Source organism: Brassica oleracea, chromosome C1, assembly GCF_000695525.1.
Source record: "Brassica oleracea var. oleracea cultivar TO1000 chromosome C1, BOL, whole genome shotgun sequence".
Classification (NCBI taxonomy): Eukaryota; Viridiplantae; Streptophyta; class Magnoliopsida; order Brassicales; family Brassicaceae; genus Brassica; species Brassica oleracea.
The window spans coordinates 27,441,080-27,459,126 of record NC_027748.1 but is presented as its reverse complement, the minus strand read 5'-3'; the positions used below and the strand labels follow the sequence as shown (position 1 = coordinate 27,459,126).

The following is an 18,047-nucleotide window of genomic DNA, read 5'->3' as shown; positions in this document are numbered from 1 at the left end:
TTTTTTCCCTCAGTATCCATGTTGTTTTCTTGTAGTGGATTCTGAATTTATTAACTGCAACTTTGCGACTTGGAACATGACAATCCAAGAATCCAGAAGTAGATGCCATTGCCTTGATAAGATAATCCAATCCATCATTCTTGTCCGGGAGATAAAAGTACATTGAGAAACTGCCACTGTTACCATCACCATCACAGCGATAAGGTATACTGAGGACCTTGAAACCATCATAAGCATGTATGTATTGTTTCTTGTAGCTTCTCATGAATGGCACCGAGACCGAGGTTCCACTGAGAAGGTGGAACTCTTTGTCTTTTGTGTAAGACTTGTCGAATGGAACTTCCCATTGTCCTTTGAAGTACAATGCGTTTCCATAAACAACGACGGTTTGGTCTGTAAGAGATCCATGAGGAAGAAGATCTTTGATATGAACTTCAGCCCATTCATTCAGCTCTCTACGCACTTGTTCAGCCTATTGCATCAAAGTTATATCAGAAAAAAAGAGCATATACACAGAGTCTACTTAAAGAAAAAGTAATAAAAATTTTACCTTTGATAGGAAGTCTACACGATCGAAAACAGCCTTGAAGAAATTCTCAAAGAGATCCTTTGACGATGGATCAATGGGTTGCGTTTTCTCGATCCAGACACCATTGATGGATGAGATCTTCGGTCCACCGTTCGCGCTACGGTCAGCGAAGACGACGGGAACGATCTTGCTGAAGACAGCGTTGAGTTCATCGGTTGAAGAAGCCCTCAGGAAGGAGAGGATCTCACTGAAGAATGAAGAACCGTCGATGAGAATCTCACCGGGACCAGAGGCCGCCAAAGTGAGCGCGTTGTTTATGAGAAAACGGAGTTAGAATGTTTGGCTTTGCTAGAGAAGAGGTCCTTCGAAACGACCATCGCTATGTCGTTTTGGTTCTTAATGGCTTCATCCACATCAACGGTTGATTTGGATCGGAAGCTAGAGGGATTCATTGTGCAGTTTTGTTTCCTCTATTGTGTACTTCTGTGATGATAACTAATGTTATAGCCTTATAGGGTTAACGTTGTTTATAGATTACAGCAGTCGGTTGTATAATTTTCCTTCTTTTTTTATCCTTTTTTCTTATCCAATTTAAAGAGTTTATCTTCTTCTTTTTTAACTTTAAAATTTACTATGATAATCTTTTTTTAATTTTTGTCACAAAAAAAGTTTTCAACGAAGAAAATGACAAAAATAAATTTTATTAAAAAATAAAATTTATTTTTACCCTTGGGTTAACTAATATAGACTTACTAGAGTTAAAGGATTGAGTTTTGGAGATAAAATTTCAAATTAAAAAATAAAAATAAATATTAAAATTTTCAAAATAAAAATGGGCTATTGGTCATTTTCTTTTTTGATGGACAAAAACTTTAAAAGTGATATTTGAGAAAATTATCCTATAACTTTTCTTTTTTATAATTGTTTTTATATTTTTTTTGTTCAAAACTTTTCATTTTTAATATAGTAACATTTTTATTGATATATTAGCAGATAAATATTTACGTTTTAGTGGATTCTAGTATTTTATATCATCATTCTGACTACATATTTCACTGGCGGTTAACAATTTACTGCGGTTAATTGATAAATAATATAAGATGTTACACAATAGTTATTATTAAATGATACATGTTTTGTTTGTTAATACATTATTTTGGAACAGATAACAACCAATGAACTCTTTTATAACATCTAAATTATTAAAATTGAAATATATTTTTTACTTAACCCTAATTTTTTCCCAATAATTACAATCACATACCACTAAATTAATTTTTTTTTTTATTTTTAGAATAAACTAATCAAAATCTATAATATAATAGTACAGTTCATTCTTTCTTGAGGCGACACGTCAGTATTTTGGTGGGTTCCACTTTTAAAAAGTGTCAAGCTTGTGGTTTGAACTCGGGTTATTGAGATATAAACACCAATATTTATACCACTAAACTAAACGATACTTTGAACATTGATGACCGAAACTAATATATATTTATGAAGGTCGGAAACCTTTGCTTGTTCGGTTTTCCCTGTGGGCCGGGCCTACAAGTGTATTATGAGTTTCATTTTAAATGAGGTTCATCACGTTATATGAAAAAAACAACAATTATAGTTTTTCCATATTGTAAACTGTCTTCGTTTAACACGAGTTAGGGTTCTTTTCATCATTGTCTCAGACAAGTCTGAGTTACAGAGTTGCGCCGTGTGTCTGTTCGTAATCTATTTTTTTACTGGTGAATTCTTTATCTCCCCATCTCAAATCCCTTGATCTTAAATGTTCCTGATTTGTAGCTTTTCTGTAAACCCTATATATATAATTCTCATCTTTAATGAACCCAATCTGCATCTCCACAAAACTCATTGATTACTCTTAACTTTAACGATCTTCTAAAAAATGTCTCTCTGCCTCTCCAGTTCTTCAAACCGGCGTTCCCGGCATCCGTCACTCAACCTTTGAGTCTCTCCGTGTTGGTCGTAGTAGTCAGAGCATAGCCTCTAACCTCCTCGCTTATGGGATTCCCTGAACTTCAAGAAAGACAGTGAGTTTATGGGAATCACAGTTCTCTTCCTTGATGAAAAGGTAAGTTAATCTTCGATTTATCACACATATTTAACATAATTATTTTAATTGATTTCTTGATTCTTTGTTAAATAATATTATTTGCAGATTTCGTGATTCATAGGTTTATTCCCACCGGACGTGCTAATCATTACATGTCATCTTTGAAAGCCGGTTCCATTGTGAAATTCGATCGTTTTGAGGTTGCTAGGTGCTCAAGCATGTACAAGATAATTGATCATTCATTCCTCATTCGTTTCATCTCACCAACTATTATTGATGAAGTCGTCACGGATGCTCCTGAGATCAATCTCCAATCATAATTAGACTGTTTGACAATTTCCAAGTGATTGCGAACACAAACCTAGAACTCCCAAGTATATTATCATATTGCATCAGGGTTTATAATATGCTTTGTTATCATAACTGATATTTGAACTCGCAGATGTGGTTGGGTAAATCCGTTCTGTCCAAGGCTCTGACCTTAACAAAGAAACAACTCGAGTCGTTATCCGTCTCCTCATTGATCCGTAAGAAACAATTAACACACAATTCTCTTTATATTATTATCTTTATTGTACTAACATCAATAATCAAAAAAATATTTTCTACCCAAATTTTGTGGTCGTCTATTTATCTCCCTTACTTATCAAACTAATTTTACAAAAACTTTTATTTTACAGTTTAAAAGAAACCACAACAATACAAACAATCAAAACACCAAAAACTAGAATTCCAAAAAAGACGAATCATTAATGATCACCTCTCTTTTTTATCTAATCTTAGAAATAAACTTCAAAACAAATATATCAAACCAATCACCTCAACGACACATACATCAAGTCAGCTAAACAAATACAAACTACACGGTCAGCTATTTAACAATTTGCAAACTTACTTTCGCAGCGACACATACATCGAGTCAGCTAAACAAATACAAACTACACGGCCAGCTATTTAACAATTTACAAACTTACTTTCGCAACGAAGACGACAACCAAAATCAGTGAAATTACCTAAACAAAAAAAGCAGAGTAAGTTATGAACTCTGATAAATACAACTAACAATGATTTTTGTTTACATATTACCCATCAAATAAAGGATAAACAAACACAACCACAACAGGAGATACAAGAGAAAATCCCGACAGACACAAAGGCGGCAACAACATCTCCACCTGCTCTCTCCTCTTGTTTTGTAAAAATAGCTTACATGCCCAATGTCAACAGGCCAATGCTATTGTCTTCTTATGAGAAATACATAAATTCATTTAAAACTCGTTAAAGCCCAAATACTCAGAACTGTCACTCATTTTATAGTTATTTTTACAAGTTTTCATGTATTTGTTTTAAAGGTCTGGTAAGAGCAACAAGTTTAAAAATAAAGTAAAAACATATAACAAACATAATAAGGATAATAAAAATTATTAGTCAATACACACAACTTACACAACTAAACCGGAGAAAAAATATCCAAAAACAAAAAGTACTCTCAACAACTTTAATATAATTTATGTACTCTCAAGAGTACAAGAAACAAATTAAAAAGACAAACAAACAATAAGTCTCAATGACACAGCAAAGAACAACACGAACCATATCAATCACATTACTAACACAGTTTAGTCTTTCATAAGTGGAGAACAATGCATACACAGTTCATCATAACAACTCTAACCCTATAACAATAAAAAAAAACTTGAAAAATAACACAAAACGCAAAATTCACAACTACAATAACCCTAACAAATATTGAGATGAAACAAGAACTCTGTCCACAATTCCGCGCTTGCGCAGAGGCAATGCCCCTAGTAAAACCAAAAGTTGAGTCACTATTTTAAAAGAATCTGTTAACAATAAATTTGTTTTCCTTAAAAGCTTTTTCTTCCACAAAGTGACAAAACGATATCAATTCAGAAACCGGGACACAACTATATTTTTATTTGTTGCACTAACCTGTCTTCATAACAATTGTGTTGTAGAAAATAAATTGATAAATCGGCCATTTCGTGTGAGTTTTTACAAACATATCTACTACAAGAAATTTCTGAGCTTGACAGGTGCTCCCGCTGATTCATTCTATAGGATTTAGATCGACAGCTATCAATATATAAGAATACAAAAACTAAAAATTATCGAAAACAGAAATTGATTGTAAAAAAAAAACACAAGGTCCAAACCTTTATATACTAGCGTTATTCATTAACGATCTGCAAACATCTTCTCAGTTTTTAGTGGGAAACATAAGATGTCAGTCTCTATGCTTAACGATGGCGTAGAGAGATAGAGATAGCTTGGATCTTTAGCTTTGTTTCGAGAGAAATAAAAAGTTTGTTTTTACTTGGTTAACATGAATCTGTTTGGTTTCTTCCTGAAGAAAAAAAAGTAACTGAAGCTTAATAGGCTTTTTATTAATCATATTTAATTATAGCCGAAATCACAATTTTTAAAACGATCCAGCCCAAATCACAATTTTGCTGGTGATTATTATTTTAGGGGGGGGGGGTGATTTGCCAAAAATACTCGCTTCATTTTGAATACAAAAGTATACCCTAAATTCAATCAAATGCAAAACTAACCTAAAAGCGTAGTAAAATTACAACAGCTTCTTTATGAACAAACAAAAAACATGTATTCAATTTTACCATTATAACCTTCCGTTAGAGAAGATTTCTTTGTAAGTCTTCTTAAAGAAGTCTTCTCTAAGATAACTTATTTGTAAGTCTTCTCTAATATGATTTCCTTGTAAGTCTTCTCGTTCAGTAGATTTTAAAAATAATTTTATAATTTTATAAAAAAATATTATGATGGGTTAAAAAATTGAAATCATGTAATAATAAACATTTCTCAATGATGTAAATTTAGTTCATCTGAAATTGAATTATTTTTGACATAGATGAGTGAATATATATTGGCCAAAAATATTTCGGGCCATTTCGGGGTAGGGGGGGGTGATTTGCCAAAAATACTCGCTTCATTTTGAATACAAAAGTATACCCTAAATTCAATCAAATACAAAAATAACCCAAAAGCCTAGTGAAATTACAACAGCTTCCTTATGAACAAACAAAAAACATGTATTCAATTTTACCATTATAACCTTCCGTTAGAGAAGATTTATTTGTAAGTCTTCTTAAAGAAGTCTTCTCTAAGATAACTTCTTTATAAGTCTTCTCTAAGATGATTTCCTTGTAAGTCTTCTCGTTCAGTAGATCTTAAAAATAATTTTATAATTTTATAAAAAAATATTATGATGGGTTAAAAAATTGAAATCATGTAATAATAAACATTTCTCAATGATGTAAATTTAGTTCATCTGAAATTGAATTATTTTTGACATAGATGAGTGAATATATATTGGCCAAAAATATTTCGGGCCATTTCGGGGTAGGGGGGGGTGATTTGCCAAAAATACTCGCTTCATTTTGAATACAAAAGTATACCCTAAATTCAATCAAATACAAAAATAACCCAAAAGCCTAGTGAAATTACAACAGCTTCCTTATGAACAAACAAAAAACATGTATTCAATTTTACCATTATAACCTTCCGTTAGAGAAGATTTCTTTGTAAGTCTTCTTAAAGAAGTCTTCTCTAAGATAACTTATTTGTAAGTCTTCTCTAATATGATTTCCTTGTAAGTCTTCTCGTTCAGTAGATTTTAAAAATAATTTTATAATTTTATAAAAAAATATTATGATGGGTTAAAAAATTGAAATCATGTAATAATAAACATTTCTCAATGATGTAAATTTAGTTCATCTGAAATTGAATTATTTTTGACATAGATGAGTGAATATATATTGGCCTGATTATCTAATAACTATCTAATAACTTGATTTAAACATTTTCTAAGTTTTTTTTTAAGTTTAAGAAAGTGTTTTTTGCATAGTCAATTGATTTTAAGGTCCGGAAGACTCACAGAAGACTTAAATAAAGTCTTGAGACACATCCCGCCTAAATTTTAGTAGAATTTATGGTTCCCGCCTAAATTTTGGAATAATTTAGGTTTCCCGCCTAAATCAAAGTCTTCCATAAGTTTTTCAAGAGTCTTCCATAAGTTTTTCAGAAGTCTTCCATAAGTCTTCCAGAAGTCTTCCATAAGTCTTCCAGAAATCTTTCAGAGAAATTCTTCTCATGGATTAGATCTTAAAAATAATTTAAAATTTTTATAAAAAAATATTTTTATGGGTAAAATTTGAAATCATGTAATAATAAATATTTTTTAGTGATGTAAATTTAGTTTATATGAAATTTAATTATTTTCAACATAGATGAGTGAATGTAGGTTGGTTCATGAGTCATTGGTTTAGAGTTTGTCAACAAAAATTAATTAAGAATCTATATTATATCATAGATTACTGTGGCCAAAACTAAAATTATGGTTTAATTTTTTTTTGTATAATTTTAATATTATAGATGGATAAACATATTTTTCTAAAAATTCTAAGAATCATTATCGTGATGACACATGACATAGCTCACAATTTATAATGTTTCTCAAATAATATGTAAAATATATGCATAGACGACCATTCAAACCAAAGTATGTAGATGATAACAAATACACAAAAAATTTCCAAGATCCTAACAAGTTCTATAATGACTAGACAAACATCAAAGACCATAGAAACATTACAAATAGGACAAGAAAATTAACATATCATGCTAATTCAAACGTTAAATGAAGAGCATAAGAAAATGTATAGTTGTTATTGATTCGTTTGGCTAGATAAAATTTTCAAATTCTTTGCATTTCATTCTAATTTTTATTTTTTTCAGATTATGTTCGGTTTTGATCTTCGGATCTGAGTATTCTTTCTACACCTTGGTACAAGTTAACTAATAACTCGGATAGACACTATGATTACTAAAATATAAATATTAATCCGAACTAATGTGGGAAAAATGAATCCTTATTTATAAAATATGTCTCTCACACACACTACACGAAAACATGATATATCCTGATAAAATTCAGAGGGAAAAAATTTCGTCGAAAATTCCTTATCCGTCGAATTGGGGATTTCGTCGGTAAAACCCGACGAAAATATGTTCCTTGGAAATTTGTCAGTTTATTTGTGGCCCAAATTATGTAGTGAAGTCATGTCCGAGATATTGTACTTGAGGTTATGCATTCACAGTTCAAAAGGAAGACTGTTTGAGGACAACTAATGATTCTGGTATTTCATCGTCATCTGACTACGATGTGTACTAAGGCAATCTTCGCTAAATTTTAGAAATTCAGTTTCCGGGAATGATTGGCATGAGGCGCACTGTCTTTTATTGCGATTGGTACGACAATACTGTTGAGCATGAAGTGATCCTTGATTGGTACAACAACTCTGCCTTTTAACCACACATTAGGAAAATAAATGATCCTTGATCGTTGTTTCATGAAGCTATCCAAGAGGCCAAGTACAAAGAGTTTCGAGTCCATTGCAGCCAAACTCTAGCAGCCACATAAGTCCAACTGATGATTTAGCAGCCGTTAAACTCGTTGTCGACTTAACCGGATTTGGACTAGGTGATGTTGTGCACTCAAAATCAAAAGCCGAGATTGGATAGTATGACAACAAATCAGATTCTTGTCCTTCTGATTATTTCTCAAATTCAGAGTAGATTGATTTAATTGTTTTCATTTTTGTTTGTTCGAACTATGTAATCCATCATAACTTTTTTTAAGAATTTTTTTAATGTGTTTCATCTTATTATTACTAGGTAAGGAACCCGTGCGATATCGCACGGAACTCATTTTGTAAAAAAATGAATATACCACATTTTATATAATTGTTTTGAAGAAATGCATGTGTTACAAATAACTTACTTATATGCAGTTATATTTTTTATTAGTTAGTTGTAATAAAATTAAAAATATGTCAGTACCAATTAGTAAAGGCACACACATTAAAGTATCTATGCATTTTTAAGTTATTATAGTGAACTAATTTTGGTAAAAACATATGCCACTTTGTACAATATATACTTTTATAGAAATCATCTTATTTTGCTATCAAAGTATAATAAAATAAGGAGAAAAATACAGATCTTTTATTTTTTTCATGAATTTTAAAAATGTATAATATAAGTAAAATGAGAAAGAACCACAAACCATTTTAATAAAAAATATTCTAAATGAATAAGATACATAATTGCATATATCATATATAGTTTTACTGAAAATATTTTTGGAATACTTTATTAGTGACAATATTTATTTGTTTCACTGATTGTCATATCAACCGAATTAGAACTAAAGTTAAATGATCAAGTTTATACAATCTAAAAGTTGATATTATATCCACAAATAGCCATAATCTTACAAATTCCGCTTTTTATTGTGTGTAAATTCCTCATATATTAACTTCTTTGAATCAGGTACGACCAACAAAAAATGATAATAAACAAAAAATATTCTGATTTTCACAAGGAATTCTAGCCCGGATACCGGATAAAATCGGGTATATATTAAAGAAACAAAGTTGTGCCTACAGTGTATCGAAAAAGGCATTCGCGTCAAGCCCCCGATTAATATAATTTTTTTTGGGCCCCAAATTCAATAATACTTTCCACTAGAGTTCGACTTGTTAACCTTCTAGATTCAACTATTTTTTTTCAATATGATAGAATTATATCATATTTACTTAATAAACTTATTTTTTTTTTTATAATTTCACACTCGTGTATTTGGTGAAGATGATAGATTGTATTAAAAATAAGTTTTAATATAATTTTTTTATACTTGTCTTAGGCTCCTAAAACTCTCCGCATGGTAAAAGAAAGCGTTCTCCTTCCTCTTGCTGCCCATCTTCACATACTACGCGAGGGTAACCTTTCATGACAAGTTTCAAGCATCGCTGAATCTAAAAGTAACAACACAAATATATTTACGAACACATCGTTGGTTTCTTCATATCTTTTTTTGGTAGTCTTATCTTGTAGAGGGACAAATGGCAAGATAATTAAATCCATCTTCTAAACACTCAAATCCCAAAAGCAGATATATGCATTAAATACATAAGTACAACAAGCCTTCATTTTCTTTTTACTATGGTTTTTGAGATTCCGTCACGTTCATCATCTTTCCTGTTGTTGTTATAATGATGATATAGTTACACAGTAAGTAGGTTGGCGTCACAATTTATTTATTTATTTATTTGAAACCGTGTAAATATTGCAACGATGATTTTGAAACCTTGTAAATATTGAATTATCATCGAAACTTGGCTCACTTTCCACATGTTCTTCAAGTACAAGCTTCCCCACTTAAACTCATGGACAGACAAGTGTTGCACATGAGAATTATTTTACTGAATAAGAAGAATATATACTTAAGTTATACGCAATTATCATATCAGTTTTCCAAAACGTCACGAACCAAATCATTGATAAAACAATGAAAATCGAGTAAACTGCAATACAAAAACTGGGAAAAGTACCTAAATCAGAAAGGAAAGAGAGAAAAAGAAAGTTACAAGGGGTTCGTTCGTTGGCCAAATAATAAGACGCAATTCTCTCCATCTCCCTCCACACACTGCTAACCATTCAAAAAGAGATCTGATCGCAAACACATTCAAATAGCGACAAACCCCAAAATAAAAACTGCAGAAACAAATATGTATACTTAAAAAAGAGGACTATTAACAAAATTAAAGAGGCATAAATTAATCAGACATACGACGAGCATGTAGAAAACAAACCTTTTCAAATTAGGGATATATTAAAACAAACAAATGGTTTACAAACATATATTTCCGAATTTGTTCCGAGAATTGGATGTTAAAGGAAACGGGAGCGATAAAAAACGGGTGAGAGAACCTGATGAATGAACTCCAAAAAACTGTAAACCTGTACGGTCTATTCTATAAATAAGTTTGTGAAAAGAGACGACTCTTGGAGTTGGAGATGATGACGGTTCTACAACTTGTCTAAGCGACGCCTTTGAGGAGCTGTATCTTAAACAAAATTTTATCCATTATATTATATATGCTGTATTGACATGAAGACATGAATAAGATTGACATGAGGTGGCTCATTTATGACATGAGGCGGCTGAGTTACATGAGGTGGCTGGGTTATGACATGAAGAGGCTGAGTTGTTGAGACGAAAAAGAGCGGTTGGAGAGTGTTGACTTTAAGGTGTGAACACAGATTTGAATTTGGATTCATATCTAATGGAGCCCCTAGAATATCCTATTAACCAGCAAATCTTACTATCTCTCTTGAGTTTTATGTTAATATAAAAACCATTGTATGTGTAGACAAAAATATTAAGGAAATAAGTTCCTTATTCTTTATGTCTCTCTCTCTCTATTCTCTCATCATTTTCTTCATCTGATTTCTCTTAAATCTCTTAAACTTTCATGGTATCAGAGCATAATAGCTTCTGGAACCTTATTCTATACTCATTCTCAAGCATTACTTCCACAAATCTCTGATTATTTTTCCAAAATTTCTCTCTTTACCCACTGGATAATAGCTGTTCTTGAGCTGTTCTTGATGTTCCTGGACTGTTCTTGACCTTCTCATCTGCAAATCACCCTATTTTTCTCTCATTTCTTTCTGAACCTTGAGCTGTTCCTGATGGATAATAACTCAAAGATGGTTGTGATTCCAGTTACCCTTAAGGAAACTAACTACTTACTGTGGGCAAGACTTGTCAAAACTGCTCTTGGAGGCAGAGGACTCTGGGAGGTAGTTGAGGAGGGCAAGAACCCAAAGAAAAAGACCATGCTAGGAGAGGATGGCAAAGAAGATGCTGCTGGTGCTGTCGCTGAAGACAAGGAAAGAGGTCAGGAGGATCTCATGGTGTTGTCTATCATCCAGAACAGTCTTGAAACCTCAATCTTGGAAGCTTACTCCTACTGTGAAACTTCCAAGGAGCTATGGGATACACTCTGGAAGGTGTATGGAAATGTTTCTAACATCAGTAGAGTGTTTGAAGTCAAGAGGGCTATCAATACTCTTTGTCAAGTGGACACTGACTTTGATAAACACTTTGGAAAGTTCAGATCCTTGTGAGCTGAGCTTGAGATGTTAAGACCAGGGACTGTTAATTCTGATGTGTTGAATGTAAGGAGAGAGCAAGACAAGGTCTTTGCACTCCTTTTCACCCTTAATCCAGGGTACAATGATCTAATCAAGAACATCCTCAGGAGCAAGGAACTTCAATCACTTGAAGAGGTGTGTGCACAGATACAAAAGGAGCAAGGATCTGTGGGTCTCTTTGGAGGAAAAGGGGAGCTCACCATGGCTAACCAAGCTCAGGGAGGTACTGAGACAAAAGGTGATGGCACAGATAATAAGGGGTCTTACAAACCAGAAGATAAGAAGGTTTGGGTGTATGATCACTGAAAGAAGAAAGGCCATGGGAAGGACAAGTGCTGGATTCTTCATCCACACCTCAAGCCTCAAAAGTTCAGAACTCCCCAAGCTGATGCAAGAGCTAACTTCTCCGGTGAGATGGGGGGACCATCCACTTCTGTGCGCAACACAACTAATGGAGATGGGAAGACATTGACATTCAGTGGAGGCTCAGCCGTGAGAGCTACACAAGATGATTCCATCAAGAAGTCAGACATTGATGCACTCATCAAAGCTCTCAAAGAGTCTGGTAACACACTTGGTATCTCTCTCAGTGCATCATATAAATTGCCTAAGGCTCTTGGTACATCAGTACATCAACTGCATACATCTAGTAGTGTTAAGCCTTTAGTTATAGACTCAGGAGCTTCTCACCACATGATTAGTGATGCTAAGTTGATTAAAAACATAGAACCTATCTTGGGTAATGTCATGATTGTCAATGGAGATAAAATACCAATTAAAGGTGTAGGAACTCTTAAGTTGTTTGAAAAAGATACTAGAGCTTTTTACATGCCAACGTTTGCTTCAAATCTTTTATAAGTCAAGAGAGCCACCACTGATTTGAACTGCAATGTGATTTTTAGTCCTAATGAGGTTGTGTTCCAGGATATTGAGCCCTTGAGTTGATTGGCAAAGGTGTTACAAAGGAGGACTTGTACCTACTTGAAGACATCAAGCCTGTCTCCAATTTTTTCTTCTGCTTTTACTTCAATTTCTGTTTTAGATCATGATGTATTATGGCATGCTAGGCTAGGCCACCCCCATTCTCGTGCACTGAACCTTTTATTACCTGATGTTTCTTTTAAAAGTGATGGCTGTGAAGCATGTATTCTTGGCGAACATTGCAAAACTGTTTTCTCTTAGTCATCTAATATCTATGAAAACTGCTTTGATCTTATACATTCTGATGTTTGGACTGCTCCATGCACTTCTAGGAAAAATCATAGATATTTTGTCACCTTTATAGATAAAACATCTAAGTATACTTGGCTGACTATGATTCAAACTAAGGATATAGTGCTAGATGCTTTTATTAATTTCCAGAATTACATAACTAATCAATTCAATGTTAATATCAAAGTATTCAGGTCAGATAATGGAGGAGAATACACAAGCACATCCTTCAAAAATCATCTAGCTAAACATGAAATTATTCATCAAACCAGCTGTCCATACACACCACAACAAAATGGTGTAGCTGAGAGGAAAAACAGACATCTCATGGAGGTAGCTAGGTGTATGATGTTGTACATCAATGTGCCAAAGAGATTCTGGAGTGATGCAGTCATGACTGCTTGTTATCTTATAAATCGCACACCAACAAGAGTGCTTGGTGATCGTACTCCATATGAGGTACTGAACCATAGAAAACCCTTTCTGAATCACTTGCGTGTATCTGGGTGCTTGTGCTATGTTTTGCAGCAAGGTGAACTGAGAAATAAACTTGAAGCTAGGAGTACTAAAGCCTTGTTCATTGGCTACTCTACTACTCAAAAGGGCTACAAGTGTTATGTTCCAGAATTAAGAAGGGTTCTGATCTCCAGAGATGTAAAGTTTGTGGAATCCAGAGGCTATTATGAGGAGAAGAGTTGGGACAAGCTCAAAGATCTATCTCAAACACCCTCGGTAGGGCAGACAATCTGAGGCGTATCATGGAGAATCTTGGCATCAGTTTACTAAAAGACCCAGAGAAGGTCAGGGAAGTCCCAACCCAAGCTGTAGAAGAAACAGTAGAAGATGTTGGAGTCACTCATCCTGATCATGAGGGGGGCAATGGGAATAATGTGCAGCCTGCACATGATCTGCATGATCAAGATGAGATACAATCAGAAGCAGATGTTGAGACTCAAATGGAGACGCAAAGTGATGGAAATGAATTCAACCACTGAGAAGGAGTACCAGAGTGAAGAAACTATCCAAGTGGGTTGACACCAAAGTGTACTTCAACAACAATGCAGTGGCTCACCCTATCCAAGCAACCTGTTCTTTTGCAAGTTATCATCAAGAGCATGTAGTCTTCATCAGCAATCTAGATCAAGACTATGTTCCAACAACTTATGAAGAAGCTATAGAACATGAAGAATGGAGAAATTCAGTTGGAGATGAAGTTGGAGCCATGATCAAGAATGACACTTGGCATGAGACTGAGCTTCCCAAAGGAAAGAAAGCAGTCACCAGCAGACTACTCTTCACCATCAAGTACCGTTCAAATGGACAACCAGAGAGGAAGAAGACAAGACTAGTGGCAAGGGGATACACTCAAGTCTATGGAGAAAACTACCTAGACACATTTGCACCAGTAGCTAAACTTCATACCATAAGGATTCTACTCACAGTTGCTGTGAACTTGGAGTGGGATTTGTGGCAGATGGATGTCAAGAATGTTTTTCTTCAAGGAGAGCTAGAAGATGAGGTATATATGAGGCCACCACCTGGTATAGAAGACATGGTCAAGCCTGGAAATGTCCTAAGGTTGAAGAAAGCAATCTATGGATTAAAACAGTCACCAAGAGCCTGGTATCACAAGCTGAGTACAACCCTTAATGGAAGAGGGTTTGTAAAGTCAGAACCTGATCATACTCTCTTCACTCTCACAAGCAAGCAAGGTATTGTGGTAATCTTGATCTATGTAGATGATATCATCATCACAGGGAGTGACAAGGAAGGTATCATCTCAACTAAAGCTTTTCTTAAGTCTGCTTTTGATATTAAAGATTTGGGTGAGTTAAGGTACTTTCTATGGATAGAAATATGCCACTCTAAAGAGGGGCTTTTCTTATCTCAAATAAAGTACACACTCGATATCTTGAACAAAGGAGGAAAGCTTAGGGAAAGAGGAGCCAAAACACCACTTGAGGAAGGCTACAAAGTGTTGCGTGAGGGGGAGATTGAAAATGAGCCATTTGGAGACTTCAAGTTGTATAGGAAGATGGTTGGGAAACTGATCTATCTCATCATTACAAGACCAGACATCTGCTTTGCTGTGAATCAAGTCAGTCAGCATATGCAAGCACCTAAAATTCATCATTGGAATATGGTAGAAAGGATCTTGAGATATCTAAGGGAAGCTCTTGGCCAAGGTGTATGGATGGGTTGCAACAAGAGCACAGAGATTGTGGGATATTGTGATGCAGATTGGGCTGGTGATAGGATAGATAGGAGGTCTACTACAGGCTATTGCACTTTCATTGGATGCAACTTAGTCACTTGGAAGAGCAAGAAGCAGAAAGTGGTATCATGTTCAAGTGCTGAGGCAGACTATAGGGTAATGAGAAAGCTTACTAGTGAGCTCATCTGGATAAGGAACCTGCTAAGAGACTTGGGTATAGAAGCAACAACACCAATCACAATGCACTGTGATAATCAGGCGGCCATCCACATTGCTTCAAACTCAGTGTTTCATGAGAGGACAAAACATATCGAAGTGGATTGTCACAAGGTGAGAGAAGCTGTGGAGCAGAAGATTATTTTACCTTGCTACACTAGAAATGAAGGCCAGCTAGCTGATATCTTTACCAAAGAAGCAAGCACCAAAGTCTGTGAGTACATTCACCCAAGATTGGGGCTCATAGACTTAACTAGATCATGATCCCCTTAAGCCATGAAGCATCTACTCTTTTTCCTTTGTGTGTTTTTGTTCCATTGGGTTTTTCACACAAAAGGTTTTAATGAGAGATGTCTTCATGGGTTCCAAGCTTAACCATGCTTTGTGGTAAAGCTTGAGGGGGAGTATTGACATGAAGACATGAATAAGATTGACACGAGGTGGCTCAGTTATGACATGAGGCGGCTGAGTTACATGAGGGGGCTGGGTTATGACATGAAGAGGCTGAGTTGTTGAGACGAAAAAGAGCTGTTGGAGAGTGTTGACTTTAAGGTGTGAACACAGATTTGAATTTGAATTCATATCTGATGGAGCCCCTAGAATACCCTATTATCCAGCAAATCTTACTATCTCTCTTGAGTTTTATGTTAATATAAAAATCATTGTATGTGTAGACAAAAATATTAAAGAAATAAGTTCCTCATTCTTTATGTCTCTCTCTCTCTATTATCTCATCATGCTCTTCGTCTGATTTCTCTTAAATCTCTTAAATCTCTTAAACTTTCATGTTGGACAATTACCACCGTTGGATATGATTTTTTTTCCTATTAAAAAAGTGACGTCAGCAGTTAGAAAAAAACAAGGTTTGCTATCATAAGACACCTCTTTCTATATTTTAACAATTTTTAAAAAATAAATACAATGTTTAAAGAATAAAACACACAAAATATAACAAATATAATCTAAAATTTATCTTTTGGATGTAAATTTACATTTTTATAACGAAAAGACACATTTAAACTTTTTCACAATTTTTTTCAATAATTACATGTTGAAAAGACACAACCTTTCAAAATTAATTAAAATTTTAATAAATGTGAAATGATGCGATTTTTCATCTTGAACATTGCATTAGTTATTATAGATTGTGAATATATATATAAAAAGTGTTTTTTCATATAAAGATGTGTCTTTTCATAAAAAATATATGAATAATCACAACTTTTCATATTTTAGGTAGTTATTTCAAATAGCACATTTATAGTGGTAATATATAACCTTTTAGACAAAAAGTTAATTAATATACATTTTTATGAAGAAAAGACACGACATAACATTTATTCACAAATTTTTACAACAGTTTCATATTGAAGAGATATAACCTTTAATCAAAAGACATCTTAATGAACAAACACAACTTTTAACAAAAATTGAGATTCCTATAAAATCACACAACCTTTAGAATTAATTGGGATTACTATTATTAGTAGATAATTGTTTAGGATTCTAATATATTTTTAAGCCTATTTCAAAGACTTATTTGTATAAGTTTTTTTTTTTTTTGCTAATTTAATTGAAAATAAATTAAACTTGAAAAAACCTAAAGAATTCAGCTGCCTGTCGGGGGTCCCTCCGGAAATCCAGGTGGATTCTTGATGAATCCATTTTTTTTTTGTCCATCGGGAATTCATCGGGATTTCCCGAGAGACTCGTGATGGACACCATAAATTTATGGTCGCCGTCAGGAGCTCTCGGCTACCTATGTCTTTCGGGGATTACCGACCACCATTGTCCATTGGGAATTTCTGCCAACCTTTGTCTGTTGGTAATTCTCAAAGAATTCCCGACGAATTTTCCCGACAGACAATTCCATCGGTTGTTTTTCAGGAAAGTGTCGACAATCCCTCGGGACGTACCGTCGTATTCCTGACGATTTTTTCCCAATGCTCATTGCCGACGGATTATCGATGATTTTTCCGTTGATAATCGGCTGATTTCTTGTAGTGACAATATATAAATTCATAAAGATACATTTAAAAAGTTTCTCAATTTTAATGTTATCATAAAATTTAACATTAAACAATCATGTTCAATGCACATGCCCATATCTAGTAATCACATAAAAGGGGGAGATTGTTAAGACCGGGATTAGGAGGTTGCACATTAACAAGAGTCTCTGCTACAACTCAAAGTACGAGTAGGTATTCACGAGGTGATGTGGATCAGTTTATTGGTTCGAGCTATTAAACACCATAATTGTAGAGCTTAGAGATAAAGAAGAATAATGAAATTTGAAATTATTGAGGCTCGACAAAGATTTTCTCATGACGTTAAAAAGAGACGAGCTGAAGATCTTTAATTTTTTTTTTTTTCCGTTTTCTGAGAGTTAAGAGAGTTGTGAGCTTTTGGTGAGTGAAGAAACGTAGATTTGCTCGAATATTGTTGTGATTAAAGATTGAGTTGATTGGTTAGTACCAATTCACAAGTTAAAAAGGTGTGTAATCTATCTATATATATAAAGTTGGTTTTTTCCCTTGTTATGACACGTGGAAGGGAGGTTTGTTGACATGTGGTCTCTTATTTTTTTTTTTTTGTATTTAAATTCTTCTTCTTTTAAATTATTGCAATTTTCTCAATCAATTTCTAATTGTGTATTATCTAATCTTTCTCACACTTATTGGTCTCTAAAATTCAAGAAATAAATAAAATAATATAAATATATTTTAAATATTTAATTTATTCACACCTAAAAATAGCAAGACTTTTCA

General features: G+C 33.8%; 1 pseudogene; it reads right to left on the bottom strand.

The window, feature by feature from the left end:
* Window positions 1–4: 4 nt before the first annotated feature.
* LOC106336414 lies at window positions 5–981 on the bottom strand (annotated as a pseudogene).
* Between the last annotated feature and the right edge of the window lie 17,066 nt (window positions 982–18,047).